This window comes from Lolium perenne, chromosome 7, assembly GCF_019359855.2.
Source record: "Lolium perenne isolate Kyuss_39 chromosome 7, Kyuss_2.0, whole genome shotgun sequence".
In the NCBI taxonomy this organism is placed as follows: domain Eukaryota; kingdom Viridiplantae; phylum Streptophyta; class Magnoliopsida; order Poales; family Poaceae; genus Lolium; species Lolium perenne.
Window position 1 is genome coordinate 146,606,826 of NC_067250.2, and position 6,219 is coordinate 146,613,044.

General features: G+C 41.4%; 2 long non-coding RNA genes across 2 annotated transcripts; both read left to right on the plus strand.

Annotated features, from left to right (window-relative positions):
- The first annotated feature begins 1,747 nt into the window (after positions 1-1,747).
- Positions 1,748-4,045, plus strand: LOC127300825 (uncharacterized). The gene is made up of 3 exons (XR_007851586.2): positions 1,748-2,111; positions 2,451-2,854; positions 3,961-4,045. It is a non-coding gene; the product is annotated as an uncharacterized lncRNA (long non-coding RNA).
- Positions 4,046-4,175: 130 nt separating this feature from the next.
- LOC127300824 (uncharacterized) lies at positions 4,176-5,263 on the plus strand. Its single transcript, XR_007851585.2, has 2 exons — positions 4,176-4,300; positions 4,795-5,263. It is a non-coding gene; the product is annotated as an uncharacterized lncRNA (long non-coding RNA).
- The last annotated feature ends 956 nt before the right edge of the window (positions 5,264-6,219 follow it).

The following is a 6,219-nucleotide window of genomic DNA, read 5'->3' on the forward strand; positions in this document are numbered from 1 at the left end:
GCAGATCCGAAATTACTTCTATACTCCAAGAGATTGAGGGTATGACCAGCAATTTGGAATTCTTCCAATTGGCGTTTATCGGGCGTGAAGCAAATGAAGGGGCACATCTATGTGCTAAGCAAGCATCGGCTACTAGACGTAGATGTCTTTGGATAAACTATATTCCCTCTTTTTTAGTTCGCTGTTTGCAGAATGATTGTAAGCCCGATGATTAATGAATGAAATTATTGAGTCCCAAAAAAAAAAGGTCGATCGTGCAAGTATGAGCTCGGGCTACTTCATGGGCGGAGGCGGATCAGTAAATGGATGTATAATTGTACATTTATTATTTTTGGCAAAGTCTTATATATCTACACCGAATTCAGATTTAGAGCAATTTACATTAAATAAATTGGGAAAAATATGAGTAAAACAGTGATTTTATTAGTGTATTTTTTTACACCCATTGTTCATGCACGGGCTCCGCCACTTGGCTGCTCAATGCATGCCCTCTCGTCGGTCCTTCCTCTTCTATATCTATACATCTATACGTAATAATAAAGTAAGAATTGTTTTTTAATTTAATAATTTTTTTGGATTGATTTTCCCTTTCACAAAAGTAAACATTACCCCCCCCCCCCCCCCCCCCCCGCCTCCCCTACAATCCGTAAGTGAAAACCGATTCAAAAACCGTCAGTCGGGAATTTGCACTTTCCATCATCAGAAGTGGGCCTCAAAAGCCTTGCGCAGTTGGAGAAAAAAGACGCAGACACCACTGGTCTGGACGTTGCTTGAGGGCTTTGGCGCCGTTAGCACCTCTACCGGATCTCACTATGGGAGAGTAGATTTTTAGGGGCATTTTCCATTGAGGCACACTATGGAACTGCCTTTAAAGATGATTTTTAGAGGCATTTAAATAAATGTGCCGCTAATGATGCTATCTTTAGGGGCATTTTAAGTGAAATGCCTCTAGAGATACCATATTTATAGGCATTTAGTTGAAGTGCCTCTATAGAGGCATTTTCGCTCTGTCCCTATGTAAATAGTATCTTTTGAGGCACTGGCCAATTTGCCTATGAAAATAGCATTTTTGTACTATACATGATATGCTCCAAGTTTGTAATATGGAATCTGAATCCAATCTATGCACCGTCTATGAGGACATCACCTATTTGATTTTGTTGGATTCCTAGGAGCAGAGACAAGTGAAGGAGTGGAACGGTGAGAAATGAGGAAATTCCTGCAGGCAAACACGACCAGATTTGGAGACTAGCGGTGGATTTAAAAAGAGTTGGATCGGTGAGAAATAGGAAATTAGACCGGTTAAAAGAAAAAGTTGTCGATTAATAATGGACAGAGGTCGTAGTTGTGTCGGTTAAATTAGGCCGGTCCAATTGGCCTAAGACTGCTCATAGTGGGGGTAACATATGTGGTAACATCACACGTCTCAAGACATTTTGGTGATATGACATGACAATAAAAGAAAAAAGAGAATGAGGTGGTAACTAGCTATGTTAACATAACATCACACATCTCAAAGCAATATAAGTCTACAACATAATTAATGACACATTGCATGAAACCACATCTAAGTTACTACCCACTATGAAGATAGTAATTTAGACTAGTAACATGACATATGTTACTAAACTAAGTTACTCTCCACTATGAGCAGCCAAAGCCTTATTTGTTCCCAAAATCTAATAATTGCGTGGGCACTGCCTAGTTTTACGGAGTGCTCCCTCGTCTCCTCCCTCCGATTTGTATCGGGTGGTATTGCCGTCCCTCGCGCTCGCTTAGCACGTTCCGACAGAAAATTCTGGACTGGGTCTCGTATTCCCCTCTCCTTCCTTCCTCCTTCCTCCCCCCTCGTCCATCCCACCTCAACTCCGTCCATTCCGCCGGCGGCAAGCGATCCGGCGGAAAGACGTATCGAGCGAAAGGGGGTGGTCTGCGTTCGTTTTCTGTAGCGGCCGATAGTGCTGCATCGACGAGACGCATCAGGGCCATATTCTAGGGCGCCAAGCGTCGATGCGTTCGATTCAGCCCGCTAAGAGCAGATACCACCGGAGATCATTGTCGGCGAGGTTCTACGTCAACCCCCGCCGTCCTTTGTTTATCAATTTTGTGAGGTGAGCACTAAATCGATTCCTACTGATGTAGTTGCTCTGTACTTTTGCTCCGGCGATTTTGAGATCTGAGCGGCGCTGATTTTTTTTGGTATCGCTTAGTGGTAACGGAACGCTCCACAGGTGCTCCCGGATGCGTGATTTGTTTTGCACATAATAAGTACGTCTAGATTTGTTGGGGTAGCAGGGTTCCCGATTGTTACAGCCACATAAGTTTCTATTAGTATTCGAGTAGGATTTGCTACATCCATGCAGTTCGGGTCTATTGCCTGTAAAAAAAAAAAATTGATCCATGAATTTACGCTTGGTGGTTAAATTAATTTTGCAAGGGATTTGTCACAGGAACATTAACTATGATTTGCTTCTGAGTAAGCCTGTGCATACGCTGGGATTGACGGTTCCGCGGTTTACACCAGATGAAGAAGATCAAACGTTCAACTGGGCAAGGGTGCCGTGGTGTTGCTCAACTCCTCCTCAAGGAGACTGACTCGCCGAGATTGCCAATGCTGTGATGGCCAGACTAGCCTAGTAGCCTGACCTTTCCGATGTGTCTGCACCTTGCTCCGCTTGCCGCCCATGTTGTTGACGCCGTTGCGACACCGTCCAGCATGGTCATAAACTACAAGCTTGAACTGATTCAACGACTTGACAGCCAATTAAAGAGAGAAAGACGCTCGTGGCGGATGGCACTGTTGTTGTTTTGCAGCTGACGGCGTGAGTTCTGTTCTGGACTAAGATTTAATCTGGTAAGTGCTTTGATCTCGATCATTTCTACCATTGTTTCTGCGTGGCTAGCGTGTTTGCTTGATGTGGGTTGGACTTAACCTCCAATATAGTAGGCACAGTGGTGCTGGTCTAGTGGTCAACTGGTCATGGTGGTGTTGGTCTAGTGGTGATGGTAAAGTAGTCAAGGTGTTGCTCCTGTCATGATGGTTCTGTTAGGGTTCATGTGACCATCCATTAGATCATCCAAATCTTCTTGGCAAATATGATACTAATACTATTTGTAGGCATGTAAATATTGCACTTAAATTACAGGCCAACATGTATCAATATTGCACTTAAAATACATGGTGGTTCTTACATGAATGTAAATATTGTGCTTAAATTACATGCAAATATGATATTGATACTATTTATATGTTTATTTTCTCATAGGGATGTAAATATTGTATCTGAAATACATGCCAGTGTGTTAGATAATTCTAGTTGTAGGTTCTGCTTTTCACAGGATGTATATTTTGTACCTAAAATACATGCCATAGTGCTAGAAATAGTAGTTTATTTTTCACAGTATGCATTTAATGCACCTAAATTACAGGCCAACGTGCATCATTATTGCACTTAAAATACATGGTGGTTCTTACATGAATGTAAATATTGCGCTTAAATTACATGCAAATATGAGATACTATTTGTAGGTTTATTTGCTCATAGGGATGTAAATATTGTATCTGAAATACATGCCAGTGTGTTAGAGAATTTTAGTTGTCGGTTCTGCTTTTCACAGGATGTATATTTTGTACCTAAAATACATGCCATAGTGCTAGAAACAGTAGTTTATTTTTCACAGGATGTATTTAATGCACCTAAATTACAGGCCAATGTGTATCAATACGCTATGGGATGTACTTTTTCAATGGAATGTAACTTTTGCAGTTTTTTACAGGTAGTTTATGGATGACAATCATACCTTACACTTTTTTGCTTCACCAACTTTGAGTTGTTGTTCATTTTCATTTGTTGCGATGTAATTATACATATTGCAGATGTTGTTTTTGTATCTATCTTATTTTTGATAGTATTTGTTTTGTAATGTACATACAGTACTCACTGGCCCTACCTTTTTCAGGGATTTTTTCAAGTCTCAATTGTTACAGAAGGTGCAACGACAACTCTAATCTACCGAACAAAATGACCATTCATGATACCACTTATAAGAAACAGTTCATGTTGTCTATTTTTCTACATGCCTTTTTCATGGCATAAACACTTCTATATGTTCATCTGTGTAACTTCATGTGGTTATATAATCATGCATTTATATCTCTCCATGATGCAGCAGAATGTCAATCACAGTCACCCCAAATTCAAGAAACTAAGGGCAAGGTTTACAAATGAAACCTAAGGCACCAACTTCATCAACAGTTGAAGAAGAGCCACCGCCAGATAATGTCGAAAAGAAAGGGAAGGTAATGCCCTTTTCCAACCCATGTTTCCGCAGAGGGACATGTGTTGCTTCCAGTATCAACTATTAGTAACTTGCCCATCTTGGCGTGCATGCTGCACGGCATGCTCATTTCTGTTAGCTGAGCATTAAGGTCAAAACAGCAGCAAGATCCATGTCTGCAGCATTTTGCATCATTTTTCTGAATTTTTATACATTTCTCAATGACATGCTTTGTAAGTTGTCAATGCTACCCTCCGAGTCTATTAAGTGTTTTATAAAATTGATGTCCGGGAAGTTATAGTTGGCTGAACTACGAGCCAAATCATACATTTATACACCAGCTCCTGTCAAAAGCATTTTTACTTAGGTGTACATAGTTTTTACATGAAAAGAATGAAGTACATCTATCAGGAATCTTAGAAAATGATTTGATTTTTGTACTTTGTTTTTGTAAAGTAACAACAACTATGAATAAGGCAACCTCACTTAATTGTGCTTTTTGGTTATTTCTTACAGTGCACGCACCATCATTTTTCCTTGCCCCTTCGAGCGAAATCATGGCCTGAAAATAAAGTCAAGATGACGGTCTCAAGATGCTTGGAGTTACAACATACTCCTCAAGCTCTGATGGTTCTATGATTTCTTCAGGCATTTTTGTCCATCGCACATTGACTGACTACCATGCAGCTGGGGGTTGGTGGTTCACACATCTGATTTTTTCCATGTGTTTTCTTATGCACATACCGGAAAAACTATATGCATGCTACATCGTGAAGGAAACCTTGATCATAAAGTTTTATTTTGATAGCATGTACTTCGGTTCATCTTCTTTTTTTGCATGATTGTCCTGTGAGCAAAAAATTATGTTTCTATCATGGGATTTTTTTACATATAATATGTATTCTACAAGCGAAACTATTTATATCTTGCATGGGCAGAAGTTACTTCGCAGCAGATGTAGTGATTCTGTTGTCACGCTTCTTTATATTTTGGTGTTATTTTAGTTGTAATTTCTATTCTTCGACCTGCTTTTGCGTTTTGTTACACGCATTATATTTCTATGTGGAGTTGTGGACCTGGCATGCAGTTTCTGGGTGCCTATCCTGCGCCTGACGCACGCTGTCGTGCCAGGAACCAGCGGGAAAGAGTCTGGGTACAACCCCTATTTTTTCTTATGTGTCGCTGTCAAGTCCTGGGTCCACTTTCTAATTTAGGAAAGATTCTGTTTCAGACAGGGGGAGCACTGCCTAAGACTATATGGTAACCGGGCACTGTGTAGCCACGCCCTTATTTGTTTGTCACGTAAGAACTAACCAGGGAACCAGATCCCCACCAAGTAATTTCCTACGCGAATGGAATGGTAGGGAACAAGAGGAGACATGGAAAAAAATCGAACGTTTATGTTCTTTACGTACAATTTCATGCCAATACCAGGAGATAAAATAGTATGAATTTATTTTCCGTCCATAATTAACTGACGCAGGCACAATACACATAATATTTTGCAAAAAACTCCACAAATTTGATACCTTTCAAATCAGCCCTAAAAAATTAGAAATCAAATTCAAATCTTCATCCTCCCCGCCATCCGTCGCCGCCCCGTTGGTTGTCATAGAGCTCCCGTGGGGGTCGCCCGCTCCCCACCTAACGTGCTCGCCCTGCTCCGCGTATTCGGAGCTCCCTCCTACGGCCACGCCGCCACTCCGCTCGCAAATGAACGGCTCGAGCAAGGACACGCGGGCCGAGGGCTAGTACCAAAGCAGGGAAGCAAGGATGCGCCATTCCCATTTCCGTTCCAGCCTCATTGCCACGTTCCCATTTTTCGGTCCCAATGGGGGCTCGCCCTCTGCCACTTCTGATACGGGCATGAAATCCAAGGTGAAGCCCAATTTCAGGACTCGACCTAGCTAGTTATCTTAGTTATCGTATTTTATATCTATG